Genomic DNA, 19,036 nt, shown 5'->3' with positions numbered 1-19,036 from the left:
AAGGATTTTTGAGCTATCCAGTAAGTCTCCCATCTTACTATTAAAGAGATCAAGCTAACCCTTCCTCATCCTATCTATTCATGTGAAATCTGGGTACCGAGCACCCGACTTGACTTATCCTGTCGACTTTGACTTCCGCCAGTTGAGAACTTTCTGAATCATTTCCCTGACATTTATTTATATGGCTTTTTTCCATTTTTATTTTTTATTAGTACATGTTTGCAGTACATAATGATTACATTCCTTGTGAGGAGTTGGTACATGCGTGTAACACATCATCAACTTCTCATTCAAACTGTCGATAGTAGTTTTCAATAAATGTGTTCCAATGTCATCATCAAAAACAGTGCTACAGGAGCCACACAGGTTTGTTTCCATTCACTTTGAGAAATAACTAGACAGAAGGAGGTACTATAATAAAAAGTCGCAGGACATAAATATTTAAAAATTTCCAGGAGAGAATGTAAGGGAAAATGACAATACAATAAGGGCAAAAGCAAGGGACCACATCCGGGAAACACTAGCTAAGAAGTGGCTCTCGGCCATGGCTGTCTCCAGCCTCACCTGAAGCTCAGTGGTGGCACTCAAGCATCAGCACTTCTGCAGTGGCCAAGCAAGGCTTTCCGGAGCAGGTTATGATTTCCCTGAGTTAAAAAATATACCCCAGATCCAGGAAAGAACTGACCACAGCCTCCGACTCCAGAATCACAGGTGGAAAAACCAATATCAAAACACGGGGCACATTGAGAGAAGCTAAATATTTCTTATTCTCTACATATCCTATCACTTATTTAATCTCTAGTCACACTTGACCTGACATTTTCCCTTAGGTGTGGATTGGCACCTTGTTGATTTCATACGTTTAAGTCATACAGAACCACACTGTGACCTCCTCAAAGGCAAACTAAGACACAATCAGGTTGTATATCCCTTAGACCCTAGCAAGCCCCAGTCCATGTCTAGGTCCCAGCCTATGTTTGTATAATAATTAAGAACTACATTTAAAAATACAGATTTTCCAATCCCAGTATTTTCTGAAGCACTGGTTGGTATAAGGAGTTCAAGTTATTCATCAAGATTGTGAGGCTAATGTAAACCAGTAAAATTGAGGTGGAGAAAAGTTACAGAGGGTAATTGGAAAAGAGGAACATTTCCAGAAAGGTGTCCAGTAATGTCAGCATGAGGACTTTGTTGTGTTGTTGTTTACAGAAGGCTGCTGGAGCTTCTCTCTCATCTGAGAGCCACAGGGCCCCCACCTGTTCAGAAGACAGCACGGAGGAGCAAACAGTTACCTGTGTTTGGGGCAAAAGACTGCAAAGAGCTCAGAGAGTGAAAACTGAGCTTAATGCAATCAGACATTACAGTCAGACCTGGTTAATGTAAAACAATTAATACAATCCATTTTTATGCAGATTAAAACATTTCAAATTAACAGGTCAATGGCATTCATATATTCTAAATTTGGGCTCCTCCAGGGCCAGGTGAGCCGTTAAGTGAACAAATCTCAACTTTATTATAGAGGAGGACTCAGACTTTCAGGAATTCACACTCCACTCCATTTGGAGTTAATCGCTTGCATTTTCTCTCATTTTCAGATATCCTAATTTAAGACAGACCTGCTAGGCTTTCTCTTATGACAAAAGACAAAGAGGACATGAATTATTCATAAGCTGAAAAGGTATCATTTTATCTGTTTATTTTCTAATTATATGAAGTCAGATAAAGAAACAGTCAATAAAACCAAGGGATTCCCCCCACTATATGAAATTAAAAATAGATGATGTTAATGTGGGCCTTGTAATCTATAAAAAAGCATTCAATTAGCAGTATGTATTAGAGAAGCAGATGCAAAGAAACAGAAATGGCAAACAGTCCAAAAGCTCACTGTGGTAGGTGTGAGGGTCTTTCAAAGTGCGTCCTCTCTCCTCCAGCACAAGCCACACCCACCCCAACATCCATCTTTCTGCTCTGCTTCTCAGCCTTTGCTGAAGCTGGGTTTGAGGTTAGCCCTTTTCTCTCTGCTGCCCCACACCACAACCATTGACTTTTGAGAACACTACTCCTCTGGGTTTGGTGTGATGGCTAAATGAAGCACTCTACAGAAAGTGCCCATGTCCCCGACAGCTCTAAAGCTAAAAGTCATTGTAAGTAGGTGACCACAATTGCAGAAGTGAATTATTAAAGGTGAGCAGGACCAGTTCCACAGCCACAAAGCAAACTCAATGAAGTGTGTGATGTCTTCAGCTTCCCTCACCTTCTCACCTTCTCAGGACCTGCTCCCTCTCTAGGACAACTCATGATATCAAGAGCTAATTGGACCTCTTGTTCCTTTCCAGATCTGTTCCATCAGGGCCAGCTCACCACTCCACGAGTGATCTCTAATACACACTCTGCCTCTCCAAATCCTGGTTTTTTGTTTCACAACCCAATTTAGTCTACGTAATTTCTTGGTTTCTTTAAAGCATTAGAGATTTATGAGTCTATTATTACCTGATTTCAACAAGCATGTACTAGTGATTTCCCTGGGCTTCCCATTTTGCTAGGATGAACTTGTGAATAGGACAAGCCCCTGCCCCCTGAGAGCTTACTGTCCAGCAGTGACATGACTGGGGAAAATTAACACTATCCTGTGCACTAATGGCTGCAGTCCTTCTCATATTTCCCTTCCTATTCAAAATGTCAAGTCCTCCCTGGTCCACTTCATTCTTCTCAGTTCTCCAACTATGCTTGGATATGAGTTTAGGAACATCTGGGGCTAAGATCAAATAAGAGGTAGAAATTCCAGTTCTGCCTGATCCAGACATGAATTCTAAAGGAGGCAAGAAATTGAGGGCAAACCATGATCTGACCCAGTTTTTCCCAGCATGACTTCTGGAGAAAACTAGTCTATGGAAGTGCTCTGAAAATGAGTTCTGTGGACAGTGACTTGTGGAAGTCCTCCACTGCAGGACTTCTCAGAACCTTTGATGTAACCATAAACACTGTGACTCTCTAAGAGGAGGGCAGAGTGGGCAGAGTTTTAGCTTTGGTGGAGCACGGTGGTTTAAACAACTGAAATTTACAAACACAGACCACAAACCATATTTCAGTCAACAAGGGACCACATATTCAATGGCATTCTGATCAGATTGTATCACTGGTGACATCATGATGTGTTAGCTTGGGCAAGGGTGTGCTACAATGTTTGAACTATGGCAAAGGCCCTGAGGACACACTGCTTGCATTCATCCCTGTCATTAAGCAATGGGTAGCCATATTTCTCACAGTTCTAGAGGCCAGGAAGTCCAAGGTCAACATGCTTGCAGGTTTGGTCCCTGATAAGGATCCTTCTCATGGACCCTGATGGCCACCTTCTCCTGTGTCCTCCTATGATGAAGAGGGAGCTCGAGTCTCTCTTTGTTTTCCTACAAGGATACTAGTCCCATCATAGGCTCCACCTTCAAGACTACATCTACACTGATCCCCTCCAAATGGCCTACATCTAAATACCAGCAGGGCTGGGGATTTAGCTCAGTGGTTCTGCCACCTGCCTCACAAGCGCAAGGTCCCAAGTTCGATCCCCAGTACCAAAAAAAAAAAAAAAAAAAAAAAAAAATTACAGATGAGAAAACACAGACTACAGGAATTACTGAATTAGCATTTTTGGGCTAGGGATTTAGCTCAGTGGTTTCGCCGCCTGCTGCGCAAGTGCAAGGACCCGAGTTCAATCCCCGGTACCAAAAAAAATAATAAAATAAATAAATAAATAAATACCAGCACACAGGGGGCTAGAGCTTCAGTACAGGAACTTGGGTGGGGGGCACACAGGCAGAACTTCCCAGTCTTTTCCTACATAAAGCCCTCTTTACAAGATGCCCTACAAGGCCCTGACCCTCTCGGGGACCAGCCAAGATAGTCTAGAGCAGTGGAGGTGAACCTATTGCATGCATACCACAGTGAGCTGTTTATCATTGAAAGCTCGAAAAGGTTCACTATCACTTGTGAGCTGGCATCAAGTTTCTACCAGGTCTATACGGTATGATCAGAAAATACAGTGAATATTTAAAATTTTTAAAAAATTATTACAGTAAAAAAGACACACTGTCATTAATCCTCCTCAAAATACTATCCCTCACTTCAAACACATTTCTCTCATTATTCTTGCCACTTTCTGAAGCAATGCTGGAAGTCTTCTCTCATTGTGTCTTTAGTTGTGTTGTTGTGGCTGCCTCAATGTCCTGGATCGATGCAAAACATTTAGATTTCACAGTAACTTTGACTCAGGGAAAAAGCCAGAAGTATCGTGGTACCAGATCTGGTGAGTAAGGTGCATTAGGACACACTGTAATGTCTTCATGAGTCTGCCTTGATTCAGCATATTTTCCCTCACACTTTGTAAAGACACAAAAGAGAACTTCCAGGACTACTTCAGAAAGTGACAAGAATGATGGAAAAGTGTCCAAACCAAAGGGGAAAATTTCAAGGGGGTAAACGGCACTGTGCCTTCTATTGTTATAAATTGTTTAAATCTAGTCATGCTGCGTTTGTGGATCAGCCCTTGTGTCTCATCCACTGCCATCCTGGGGAACAAGTACCTTTTCACAGTGCAAACTGCTGACAGTTTTCCCAAGTGTGAATTTCTATGTGACCTACAGGAAAACAGTGGGCTGAAGATGGGGCCTCTTTAGACCTGCTGCCAAACTTCCTACCAATCAAGCACCGCACCATGGTTAGCTCTGCCACAGAAGATATTGGGGAAAAAGAAGGTTAAGGGATAACCAAAATGGTGCCATGTGTCAAATCACGCTTCCTGCATCCTTGGCAGGAGAGGGAAAATTTAAATACTGACATGACTCCTGTTAAACAAAGCAGCAGGGCAGGGAATATCACCAAAATGAGAAGGACAGGATTCTTGTCACGGGGACAGGGTAGCTGGATCATTGCCCCTCGAGATAGACATGAGTGGGCAAATCTCTTATTTCTTCAAGGCTGGAAAGATTAAAAAGAAAAAAATGGGAACCCCCATGAACATGGGGCTATGATTGATCTGGGTCTAAAATTCAGGTCTCAGGTACCTTCAGGATGTTTAAAAACAACTTGCAGTGATACATTTTTAATTGGGGTCTCTAAGGACTCAGCAGGACTTATTTGGGAAAGCATCTAATCATTTTGGAGCACACACTATTCAGTCTCTTGTGTCTAAAAATACACGTCTTGGTCTTGCCAGGTTGTTTGCTACCCATGCCGGCTGTTGCATCCTGCAGGGTGACATTTCTCACAGCTGCCATGTAACTAGCAGCAACCAGTACATCCACCTAGCTTCTGAGAGGTGGGTGGGTTTGCAAGTTTTCTGGGTCAGATCACGGGAATTCGGGGCACAGAGAAAAGCCCAATTCTGAGGAGGAGAGTGGCTGGTGCAGGTCCTGAGCCTAACACCTGGTAAAGAACCTGGATGACATGTGAATTTTCATTTCACTTAGCGGATTTAATGAACTGGCAAGTGGCCACCTGGAGTGTTGCAATGAAAAGAATTTCTGGAAGTGCACGCCACCTCATGGGAAAGATTGCCACGGTGGCCAGGCATGTCCACTTGGACGTGGAGTCTGGTCTAGATGGCAGGTAGATGACCAAATCCCACACACCTGTATTGTGTTCCGCAGCAGTGAAGCACTTCCTTATATCTCACCAAACTACACAAAAATATCATTTTCTTGGTTGAGTTTATTCCACATATTTCAAAGATATGGACAATAATACTTCCAAAAAGTTTAATGATTTGATGAGGATGACAAAACAAATAATTAGAAGCAACATAATTTAATGCTAGTCCTTCTGACTATCAGTACAGCCAGCTCTCCATGCATTCAACCATCTGCGGATCAAAAGTATTCAGAAAAAAAATGTGCCTGTACTGAACATGTACAGAATTCTTTTCCTTATTGTCATCTCCTAAATAATATAGCATCACAACCATTTCCACTGGATTTACATTGGTTTAGGTATAAATAATCTAGAGATGATTTAAAGCATATAGGAGAATGTTCACAGTTATATGCAGACACTGTGCCATGTTTGATAAAGCACTTGAGCATCCCTGGATTTTTGTATCCCTGGGTTTCTTGGGACCAAACCTATGCAAAGGTGTCCTTTCTCTTGTACTGCCAGATTCCACACCTGACAGCCACAAATTGTCCAACAATGCTAGCCTGGGAGGGGCAAGAGAGACAAAATACCACAAATCTAAATATTGCTTTGAAGATTATAAATCACTGGGTCCAAACTGGTTATCGTTAATAAAATTATCAATAGGATCATTAATATATGGAGATTGTAAACATGCTGCCATAAAATTAGGGCCTAAGGAAAGATTACCAATGTTCACAACAGTTCAAGAAACAACTGTGAAGCTTTTCTTCCTGTATTGAGAAATTTCTGCCATTCCCACCTGCACCTTTCTGTAACTGCCCCCTCTGAAATCCTCATGCAGCCCAGAACAATGCTCCCCCAAGCAGCTGGACCCGGCCCAAGGAGCACTGGACTCTGGCCAAGAGAAGTGGCTTAGCAGGCCAGTCCATCCCAAGGTCACAGGGTTAGGAAACTGGGTTAGGGAAGAAGTGGAGCCCAAGGCACGTGCCTTCCAGCCTCATCTCCCTGCCTCCCTGCACAGCCTGTGAGAACCCTGGAGGACACCCATGCTGTTGTTCCACATGTGAGCAAGGTGGGCACAGCCCCTCAGGGCATCCTATTTCCCAGTTACAATCAGTGAAGGTGCACTATGACAGTTCTTACTCATCTCTTGTATTGTCACTAGTTTTGCAATCCACCCTCCCTTCTCGGGTTGCCTTTCTGCTCTCTGCATGGTGAAAGTTATTCTAATTGCGCAGGCTTGATTATCTGCCTCTTGGAAACCTTCTTCAGTGTCATCGGCAGCAGTTCGATTTTTTGTCATGCTTCAATTTAGTTAGGTTATTTATGCATCGCGTTCATTAATTCCAAAATGGTCGCAATTTGTCTCTTTCAAGAAAAAATACATTCTCATAGACAAACACACGGGCACACACACACACACACCCCTACCTCTGTATTCACAAGCTCAGCTTCAGCTCAGAAGATACTCATAACAGCAGAAGAAGGTACACAAGTGCTCAGCATTAAATCTTAAGAATAGTGGTAAAAAATCTACCACTAAATAATCCAGAGGAGGTCAATCGATAAAAATAACTAAATAATGGATGGTGTTCTATTAGGTTAAAGTATAACGTATGATATTCATTATCCTGCCAAGCAAGATTGCCTGAGTTAAACCGCATCTCTCAAATGAGCGTTTCTGGTGTTAATTCAAAAGGCAATAGCAGTCACCCAGGGGATGTTTTTAATGTTTTATGCGCTCACTGTGGTGGTGTTTATAGAAGGGTTAGTGGGGCAATAAGGATCATATTTAGGTAGGCAGCTTGATGACAGCCGAGGCATTGAACTACAATCAAGACATCTGCCTTCACTCACAAAGCAGCCTGGACAGCTCCACTCCAGCTAATCAGCCTGGCTGAGAAGGAAGTGACAAGCTGGTAGGAATTTACCGGGGGTAAAAGGAAGGGCTTTCCTTGTTCTTAATAAAGGAACATGTAAATAACTAAACAAATCCATCCCAGCACTTGCGTTCACATCGCCTTTGGCTCTAGAGCGCTGTATCATCTGATCATTAGGGCGGCACGTGGGAAACATGTGCACATCTGCACGGCTACTGGAAGCTGCGGTGAAGCAGGTACAGGCCCTGGACTTGGTGCACCTGCAGCCCTGCTGCACTGCTTACCAGCCAGGCATCCCTGAGAGACTCAGTTCATCTTACTGAGCCTCACTCTCCCCCCTATAAAAGGCCAACCACTGTGACCACCTCCAAGTTCAATGAGACAATGTCCACAAACCAACCAGCTCCGAATCTGGCATGGAAGACATGGGTAGTTTCATTTGGAGAAAAAATAAGAACCAAGATATATCATGTAAAGGTACAAATTCCCAATGATGAATGTCATTGTATTATATACCTAAAATGTACCAATAAACTTAATGAAAAAATAAAAGAAAACAGAAGGTCAGTGAGATGTGTTTCTTCCTGAGAAGAGGGGTCACACGTCATGTCTCCTTGTGTCCAGAACACCTGGGCGGTACCTGTCATATGGGAGGTGTACAGAACACTTGCTGATGTCTGCTTGGCTGGCCTTGACCCCAGCCCTACTTTGCAGCTTATGGGACACACCTGTAGTTCACCAAGAGGCCAGGCAGGCAAAGGGGCCTCCCGGTGGCTTGGCAAACACCATCCACTTACCCTTGGCATCTCTTCCTGCTCACTCCACGGTACCTGCACTACTCTCTACCACATGCCACTGCTGGCCTTGCCCCCTCTTGATCTTTGCATTTTAAGTTATTATTTCCAAACAGGTCCGAACAGTCGAGTTCCTAGAGAGCAAAAGCTGTGTTGTACTTTGTTTGACTCTGGATCCATAAATGCTGGTCAAGAACCTCCTAACAATAAGGACAACAACAGGACAATAAGAACAGCTGCCACACACTTGGTGTGCACCTGCTACATGCCAGACACTGTGGCCACTGGACTGTCTGGCTTTGTCCTCCCAATCATCCTAATTCTTAAACACTCATTATTTCATTTTTACAAATAAGAAGTAGTGGCGTAGTGAGGTTAAAGGTCTTTTCCAAGATCCAGGACCATGGCCACCATGGAGAAGGGCGGGACTTCTGGGGTCAAAGTGGCTTACATGAAATGCTCCGTGTCACATTTTGAATTCTGCAACTGGGAAAATCCTGTGGGCTGGCTCTTCCAACACTCCTCCTAACAGCCTTCTCTCTACCTTTGCAGACTATGAAGACGAGAAAGGCCAGATGAGATGAGGAAGAGTGGAACCAGACCAGGAAGACTAGACTAGAAAACGGAACACGGGAATTCTGCTTCCCTTTCAGCTAGGGTTGGTCATGTGTCCCGGATAGAGGAGGAAATACAGATGGATGTCCTGACAAAGACTTTCTTCCTCACAAAAGCCAAAGCCCTACAAGGGAAGATTTTTACCCATCCAGCAGTTGTTCTCCTTTTGGCCTTCCCTGCTTCCTTCTGACCTGGCAATGAGAGAAAACTGGAGCTACAGCAGCACTGTTAAGCTCACAAGGAAAAAAAAAACTCCACACACATTAAGGACATAGCAGAAAGGCAGAGGTATTTTAGGTTCTTGACTTTCCTAGCAACTTTACCAGTACAAACATGCCCTCACTTTGGGCTTCCTGTATAGAATAGAAATAAACATCTTGCTGACTGAGCCACTTATGGAGTTCTGTTATTCACAACCACATAAAGATAGATACTTAACATCACTGTGCCTTTGTCCTTTAATAGTCAAATGGAGGGACTAATAGTGTCTATGTCCTTTATAGTGTTGTGAGGATTAAATGATAATGCACTTAAAGAGCTTAGCTCAGTTTCTGGCATAGCAAGAGCTTACTGAATATTTATTATCATTCTTCTTCTTCTTCTTCTTCTTCTTCTTCTTCTTCTTCTTCTTAGTCAGTGAGAGCCTCAATACTCAGGAACTCCAACGCTCAGCTTCCTCTCCTCTATACTCAGTCTTTGCACCCAGATGATGCATTAGGTGAACTGGCCATCATTCTCTGTGGCTTCTGAAGAAGCCATCTAGTTTGTCGTAAGTCAACTCACACTTACACCATCCCGAGGGGTACAGTGGGAAGGGACTGTAGACACATCTAACAATAAAAACCCAGGGACTCGTAGATGCAGAACGGCTGCTCCGTGTTACACAACCTATTTTGTTCTAAGTTTTAGAGAACTGGAAGAAAGTCCAAACTTCCCACCCTGCTCACTGCTTGATGTGCCTCTGCCCGCCTCTCCCCTTCCCCAGTGACCCCTTTTCTATCCCCTCTTCAGCTCCAAGGCATGGCACTGTCTGCTTTTCTCTCTGCCTGGACTCTCTTGCCCTTGCTCTGTGTACAGCTCTTTCCTTCCCTGGACCTCAGAGAGGTGTCTCCTGAGAACCGAGGAAGTACAGGGCCTCCCTCAGACATCAGGGCCCTCTCAGTTCCCTACTGTCTGTCCCGTCATTGTCTATAAGGAGCTGCTAGGTTGCTCAACTATTTATGTGTTTACTGACCAACTGGGATGGCAGGCAACCCTCCTTAAGGCAGGGACCTTGCCTGTTTTGTTTCCCACTAAGCCCTAAAGAGGGAGAAATTTATACCCAAAAGAAAATCTGCCCTTCCCAATTGCACAGACTTAAGTTCAAGCCCAGTGTTGCCACATGACAACAGGAAGGAGGGCAGCTCCTTACCGGCTCAGGTTCTCCGTATCCCATCTCTGGCCGGAGGGGAGATGGACACACACACCTTCCAGGGCTGTTGTCAACAGGGCCTGGCATCACTTGTGCAACGAGGGTGGTCTTGCCTGGCATATAAGTGTCCCATAAAGGGTGCTGCCCGCCCCCTCCTCATTCCTCCACCTGACTCGTACACCTGCCACAGCACAGGGCTGGACAGAAACTGGAGACATTTAAGGCCAGTTTTCTCACAAAGCCTCCCACAGACTGGCCCATTGATTTATTTGCTGATTGCAGGCAGCATTAGAACCTACTACACAAGGCTGCTCTGAGGGTGAAATAAGTTCATATGTATTAACTGGACAGGACAGTTTTGGCACATGTTATACTCTTAATGAATGTTGTTATTTTCTGTGTCTATGTGGATCAAATGAACCAAGTTTGGGATTTTCCATTATCGGGGAAGGTCTGCTGCAAAACAAAGTAGGACCCATCACTTTCGTCATCACGAACACTTCATGTCATACTGGAAATAACAGGACAGAATGGGGGCTGGCGGAGACAGTGAAAGAAGAGGAAGAGTTGGAGCAGGTGTTAGGGGAAAGGGGAACAGGAACAGGTCCTCGGGAAGGGACTCCTTCAGAGGGGAGAGACAGTCTGTGGTGAATGTGGAGGCTGCACGGCCTGAGGACGGTGGAAGAGCCTGGGACTCCACCATCACCTGGAGCAGCCTCCACACCAGACCCGAGCATAGGATAAAGGAAGCACAGCCGTTCTGCCCTGCCCCCTCTCGGCACAGCCCCCTGGGGGGACGGGCTTCTCCTCTTCCCTAAGTGAAGCTGGTCCCAAGCTATTGTATGAATCCACGGCATCATGCCTTACATACAGTGAGCACTTAATAGAGCAAACACGGAAGGATTCAGTACATACTAGGGTTTACTGTGAGCACTTTACAGACTCACTCAGTCCATACAGCAATCCTGTGGGGAAGGTCTAGCTAATAATGATAAAAATTATGATGATACACAGTGGTACTTCTGTTCACTAATTTGATTCTTTCCACACTTCTGGTCATAAATTTAGTTGGATGAGAACCAACTCCTGTAAATCCTAAAGAAAGTCAAGGGGCATTGCTGTCTTTCCTGTTTGAATAAGGAAACTGGGCCTCAGAGAAGTGAGGTATCATATGGGTAAGAAGTGGAAAAGAATCCATTTCTTTCTAACAATATATGATCAACCCATAGCCTTTTGATCCATGGTCTAGACCTATGTCCATCCCACAACAGTCCTTTTAACAATCACATAAGTTAGTATGTTCTCATCATTTCCCTAAGCTGGGTTGAAATCTGTACATGAGTAAAGTTAAGAATTTAAGATCTTCCTGAATTTCTTCAGGAAACAAGCAAATCTAGCTGTGTGGGAACTAGAAAAAAAAATTTTTTAAAGCACAATGTTAAAAGGTAACTTTATGTGTCCTGATAATTAGAAAGAACAAAATACATTTGACCCAAAATAGGATGTAGTTTGAACAAAAAATGGGTCTTCAATCATTTGGAAAGGCTAACACGCTGACTGCCTGATTAAACACAATTTGTATTGTCAATAAAAAATGCAAATGACTATTTTACTGGCAAATACAGCATTAGGCTTGCTTGATATGAGGATTAAATTGCATTTCAAGAACAATTCAGGAGGTCAAATTATAAATGAACATCCCCTTCCATTGTCCTTAGGTTCTGGAGACCAGGATTAGAAATACAATAACAAAAATAATTGCCTGCCACCGTGTGCCACTTCAGTTAAAATAAAATCCATGCCAGTTTTGTGTGGTGGAGAATAATATTTAAGCCCCCAAATGGGTACTGTAATTTAGTGCATAATTCTTAGAAATTTACATGGCACACTCCCACTCATCTGAATCAACTGATAAACTCTCTTGTATGTGCATTAAAGAAAATGGGGATTAAAAGGTCAAGAATCCACGTAATGCAGATACCCAAAGTATGGGGACTATTTTAAAACCTTTTACTCAATCTGGCCCAGAGCTAAATCAAGTACACAGGAATTATGTTTGACTGCAAATATTCCCTGGTTACAAAGAAGAATAAGACATGCATTTTGCATCCCACAGAAAAATATGGAATCACAGATGTTGCTTTTGAGCATCTTTATTTCTGAAATTACAAATAATCATTGTTGGCATCTGCAAGTGGAAAAACTAAAAAAGCAAAGAAATACCTCATCACTGCATTATGATTCGATAAAACCTCAGGATGGCAGGCAGCCGGCAAGGCATTAACATACTTGTGCATTTACATTCAGAGACGCACAAGTCATTTTGGTTAAACATCATTGCCCAATTTCCCAAATTTCCCCTTATTATTTTCTTCTCCACATTTTCCACATTAACTTCAAGTAAGACAAGTTTATACAACCTCTAATACCTTGTTATCGCTATTGTCCTTTCCTTTCTGAAAGTTTAAATGTATTTTTGGAGCTGTTGGCAAACATGACTAATCCAAAAGGAAATTAAAGAGACACTCTGACTGCATGGAATGAGCAAATAGACAACTGAACAGAAGGATTTGGTTTAACTGACACTGTTTGGCATTTAGGCAAAATTTGGATTCAGAAAACAGTGAAAAATTTTTTTAAAGTGCACTGGAAATAGGTGTCATGAAGCTTAAATATGCTAATGGCCTCAGGGTACTCTGAATAACTTCCTGGACCGCACGCTACCACTAGAGAGTGGTTTTGATTCCTGTGCGTCAGGAGTGATTCCGCGTGCTTACAGATTAACTCAGCTAATTCACACAACAGGCTATGGGCAAGCCCCATACCACTTCCTTCTTACCAGGAATCATGGAGGAGCTAAGGAAGCACATTAAGTACTGTAGTTATACGATTTGGGAGATATCTGGTCTCTGAGTTGGGCTTTTAACTACAACCTTACTCTGCCAATCACAAGTCTCCAGAGGTTACCCCTTCGGGTCTAACCTGTGGGTTACAGTATGTGCCCTACACAGTTCCCTGTGTTATTTATATGTATAGTAAGTATGCAAACAGATTTCACTTTCCCATTTTACAGATAAGAAACCAGACTGCTCACCATCCCTCTGCCAGCACACACGGAGCTAGGACTGGAATTGGAAAGGTGGTCTCCTCCTCCCCAGCATCCGCCCTTCTACAGCACTGGTAAATAGGCTTCGTTACCCACTCTCGAATCTCCAGCTCCTCAGTGTTCATGGCCCAGGGCCTGACACCTACACAGGAACTCCATAAGCACCTGAATGTGTCTACCTGTAATGTGAACTTCTCAACTACACACAGCAGCACCCTCCTGCAAGCCACCAGCTCCTCTCTCACAACCACAGACTACTGCTACCTATTCAAGTCCTTGCCCAAATGTCACTTCCCCAATTTCTCTATTTAAAGGACAAACCCAACCTCCTGCAGGCCCCATCTGCCATCTCCACTGTGGTGTTCTCCATGATACTTTCTAACCGATCTACATTTATAATTTCTACATTTATTTGGTTTAATGTACAACTCTTCCAGCCATAATGTAAACCCCAGGATGGCAAAGACTGTTTGGTTTACTGCTGTATCTTCAGCACTTGGAACAGGATCTGCAAGTGAGTGGGTACTTGTGACTTTGTGCTACTGAGGGACTGAGGAATGAATGAAGCATACCTCCACTTTGCCAGGGCTGCTGGAAGTATCCATGAGGCCAGCATCGCCTACCACAGTCTTTCATTTTTATACTTTCTTGTCTCTTTTCCTTCCTCTCTATTCCCCTTCCCCATTGCATTTCGTGTGTTCCAGTCAAGAAAGATTGAATCTTACTGGAGAAAACCTAAATCTTGTGGCATAATCAGGAACACACAGACCCCTGGCTCATTTAGAAGGTAGTTGTGGAACATGTGAGTATTTGGATACATACATGTATGGATGGATATAATATATACTTGTTCTTTCCCATCTCAATTCCCTTCCTGCACTAGACATTCTCAATACTGTGGTAACTTGAACCAGATATCTGGATGAAAAACTCAGGGATTCTTTTAAATTTTCTACTCAAAATTTAGAAATAAGCTGACATCTACTATAACTTTATAAAAGCAAATGGCCCTATTTAAAGAGATGGTACAGTAAGTCCCCAATTTACAAACATTCTAATTGTGAATTTTCACATACCAATGGAGTTCACATTACGAACATGTATAAATGTGAACAAATTGTGCAAGTAGCTCATGTGTCTGCTGGACATTGCCAGTTGTGCTGCTGTGTGTACCATGCAATGGTATATAGTAGTATAGTTCTCAATCGGAGCCTAGGGTGTTGAGAAGCAAGAGGAAAAGCAGTGATGATATGGAGGGGACTGCTAGGAAGCACAAAGCAATAACCATGGAAACAAAAGTGAAAATAATTGAGAGATTGGACCAAGGAGAAAAGATGGTAGACCACTCTCATTCTTACAGCATGAATCATTCAACCACTGGCACAATTCTAAAGAACAAGGTCAAGATCATGGAACATGTGAAGTCTGTTGTGCCGGTGAAGCCAACAATACAGTACAGTAGAAGACACACTTTGTCGGACTTACAAATGAATTTGACTTATGAACATTCTTCCAGAAAGGAACTCATTGGTAAGTCAGGGACTTACTGTATACTTTCTGCTTAGCACTGGACAACGGGCTGCAGTCCCAGCTGAGTCTTTAATTCTTCATAGAATTTTTGTTTTGGATATGATCAGAAAAAAAACTATAGTTATTATTATTACTTTTAATCTCTGAAGCCCATAGTTTTGTGCACAAATCACGGCCCTGCCCCAACAGCCTCAGGAGGCTAGTACATTAAGTTCTACTTCCTAAGGTTACTATTTTAGTAAGCTTTCCTGTTGCTGAACACAGTGCCTGACACCCACAACATAAACAAGAGAAGTTTAATTTGGTTCACAGTTTGAGAGGAATCAGTCCATGGTTAGCTAGGGCCAAGCCAGAAACATTAGGCAGAAGGGTATGGTGGAGCAAATTTACTTAGTTTAGGGAGGTCAGGAAGCAAAGCAGGGGGGAACAGTGTCAAAGAGGAAGGGGCCAGGGACCAGACACAGACCCAAGGCCACAACCCTATGACCTACCCAGACACACCCAGCAATATGGGCCACCAATATCATGGGTGGCTCCTAAGCCAACCAAGTGGAAACTATCAAATTTAACAGTCACAGTGTCTGAAAGGAATAAATGGGATGTTACATATGTAAGAACATTTAAAACTCTAAGTGAAAGCTATATTATCTTGGTGGAGCTACCTTTTTGTAAATCTATTTTTAATTTCTTATTAACATGTAATAGTTATACATTTGGGGGGGTATAGTGTGATGTCTCAATATATACATACAAGGCCTAGTGATTAAATTTGAGTAATTAGCATATCTATCACCTCAACATTTATCATTTTATGACGATAAGAACATTCAAAATCCTCTCTTCTAGGTACTCAGAATATACAATATATTATTCTTAACTCTGATTACCCTACTGTGCAAGAGGATATTAGAACTAATTCTTACTATCTGCGACTTTCTACACAGTGTTCATCTTCTCACCGTTCTTTCCCTACCTTTGCCAGTTTCTGCTAAGCACCATCTTTTCTACTTCTCTGAGATCAACTTTTTTAGGTGCTATATGTGAGTGTGGCATCTGTCTTTCTGTGCCTGGCTTAATTCACTTCGTGTAACGTCCCCCAGGCACTCGCATTGCTGTAAAGGACAGGACCTAGTCCTTTGGGGGTCGAATGGTACACAACATCTCCTTTTGTTGATGGAGGCAGGCTAACTGCATTTCCTGGCTATTGAGAATAGCGCTGAGATAAACAGATGTCTCTCCAACATACTGGTTCCATTCAGTCATAGGATTTGCTTACCTTTTCCAAGCCCCCATCTCTTCATATGTGAAAAGGGACCATGAAAGGCTTACAGCTGAGAAAAGACTAGACAGGAGAAAATAAACACAAAAGCCTGACAGAGTGTCCCCACTCCCACCATGTCCCTTACCATGATGTTTCCCCATCTCCTTCTCACCAGCTTAGGAAAAATATGGCATCTTTGCTTCAAGGTTTAACAAACTGTTTCAAAGCCTTGAACATAACAGTCTGCTATGTTCTTATTACTAAAGTGCTATTTCTACAGGGACACTGAAGAAAGCAGAGTGAAAATGAGGAAATGTGTCGGCAGAGCAGTGACTTCCGGCTGGCACTGTAATGGAGCTGGTATGTTTAAGGTCCTAAGAGTCTCATGTTTTAAAAGTCACTTTGTAATCAAAATCTAGCCAGTGTTTGCTGAACATACACTATGTGCACACTACCATATGCTGTTAAGAATTGTTAAGGATTATAATTTGCTTTATGTGCCACATTAAAAAATCAAGATATGATCCCGTGTTATAGCCTTTACAATCTAGTTATGCTACAACAACATTTTAGCACCATAAAGTTAAGCATCGATAAAAGATTTTAGCATTAAGCCACTGATATGTTATTCAGCAGCAGTACTTAATTAATTCTCAAGTCAAGGACAGGGAACCTGAGCTCTGGAGCTTTGTGACCATGGTAGCAACCTAGCACTGTCTAGGATGGTTTGGATTCAAACTACTGGTGCTCTCCAAGTTTCCCCACTAGAGGGGAATTTACAAAGCAGACATTCCTAGAAGCTGACCCTTGTTCCACTGACTTCAAAATAGGAAAAGAAAGGTAATGCCTGATTTGGATGACATAAGCCTAAGCCGCTCTACAGGAAGAGGAAGCACACACTGCCAACCCCTGGAAATCCTGGGACTGAACTAAGGTGAATCAATGCTTGCATCCAAGTTCCTTCTTCTGGGCTACATTCAAAAGCACGTCCCTGTTGTCAATTTTTGTGTGTTATGCACTGGAAAATAAGCGCCCCGGATCTAGTAAGGGGAAAGCAGGGAAAACCCATCCTGCTGCATGGCTCAGGAAAACTGCTGCAGTGGTGTGTCATGGCCTGTGAGGTCTGTCGCTCAGATACACTGTACTTGAATTGATTGGGTGGCTATCAGTATTGACTACCACGGCCACCATGGAAACTCAGGCACTGTAACCATCTGCTAGGCTGTGGGGAGACAACATTTGCTTCGGTTCCTTGGGAGGCCGCAGATGCAAGGTCTGTCTGGCTAGTCACAATGGACACCATCTAGCAACGGTCAGTCTTGTGCCTGGATGGTGCACTGTGTCATTTGTTCTGCACAGCCACTGCCTTAGGTGCACAATGAGGAAGCAGAAGTGCCAAGTGTCACTGATAAGGAGGGTGTCATCTAGAAAGCAGGGCTGTCTTTCAACACACATGAGGTCTACGCTAGGAGAAAGACCTCTCTTGCTCACTTTGCCTTTTTAGTCTTCCCAATAGTTGTGGACGGTGGGCCAATGAACAAGGGAAATGGAGCCTTGGGGATGCTAGCTCATTTGCCCACCAAGTGTCAAAGCTGCCTTTCACCTGGCGGCCAACACTTACACAGCTGGTACTATGCCCAGGTGCTGTTCCAAGAACAGCTGCTGGAAGTTACCAGGACTCTTCAACCCAGCTTCCAGGCAAGGACACTGAGAGATGAGCACTCACCCAAAGCTACCCAGCTGGTCGGGTCAAAGTAGAGACTGTAATGTGTACAGCCTGATCGCAGAAGCTATGGTCCTTACCCCCATGTGCTACATCTAATCTAGGGCTCCCCGTGTCCAGATCTGTTCCCCTTCCATCCAGCCCAGTAACATCCAGCATTCAGGTCGGACTCAAACTGCCATGTCCATTCTCTGTCAAACCGCTGGTCCCAAATCCAGGCTTCAGCACTAAGCACACCAACCACAAGACATCTTTTTGTGCACTATAGACTTTTCATTTGTCCACCCCATGCCCATAAGATGCCGGTAAAATCAAGGACTTCATATGACATGAATACCATACATTAATTTAAACAATCAAAAGGAAAGTCCTTCTAACACTTCAAGTTCCAACCCCTCTAAACATGGTTTTTATTCAAATGCCAAGGACTGGTATATGTACGAAATTAGGCATCCTTAAACAACAGAGAGAGAAAACTATCTATTCTCTCTCCTCTTTCTTACCAGCCCAGCTATTAGACTCAACTGTGTCAATCTCTCTTAGAACAAGAAAACATATCTCACCTGTTGTATCTAGGACAGCACTTCACAGACCTTAGAGTACAAAGGACTAGAGAAAAGATCATTACTGGGAATTCACTAAAAAGAAACGTTCCCAACTCATGTAGTGGTCAAATAGGTTTAGAGCGTACTGCATTAAGAAACCCTCTTGGCAAAAGCCCTAAGAATAGCTCTTCAGAGATGTCAATCTGTTGAATGCTGCTCAACAGCAGCTGCATTCACTGGAGAGAACGCACCCTAGTACTTTGCACCAGACATTATTCTAAGTATATTAATAACAACTCTAGCCACTATTCTTTGACATATCTCATTTCATCCTGACAACAGCCCTGTAAGACAGGTGCTACCCTAATGTCCATTTCACAGGTAAGGGTTTTATAGAGGCAGGTTGACTTAATTGCTCATACACAGAGTTTGTCCCAACTTTTTGGAACAAAGATCAGACCCTGCTTTCTGTTGCCTGGAACTCCTTTCCAACTCTTTCAACTGGCTGATTCCTGCATCACCTTTGCTTCTCTTCTCCTCCTGGTC

At 43.2% G+C, this 19,036-nt stretch overlaps 1 protein-coding gene across 15 annotated transcripts in view; it reads right to left on the bottom strand.

Moving 5' to 3' along the window:
* Positions 1-19,036, bottom strand: part of Dab1 (DAB adaptor protein 1) — a 1,105,478-nt gene that overhangs the window by 295,938 nt on the left and 790,504 nt on the right. The gene's annotated exons all lie outside the window — the stretch shown is intronic.

The sequence above is a fragment of the Heterocephalus glaber genome, unplaced genomic scaffold, assembly GCF_053883595.1.
Source record: "Heterocephalus glaber isolate CG9 unplaced genomic scaffold, H.glaber_assembly_v1.0 deba00001447, whole genome shotgun sequence".
Classification (NCBI taxonomy): domain Eukaryota; kingdom Metazoa; phylum Chordata; class Mammalia; order Rodentia; family Bathyergidae; genus Heterocephalus; species Heterocephalus glaber.
This window is presented reverse-complemented; position numbering and strand designations above follow the sequence as displayed.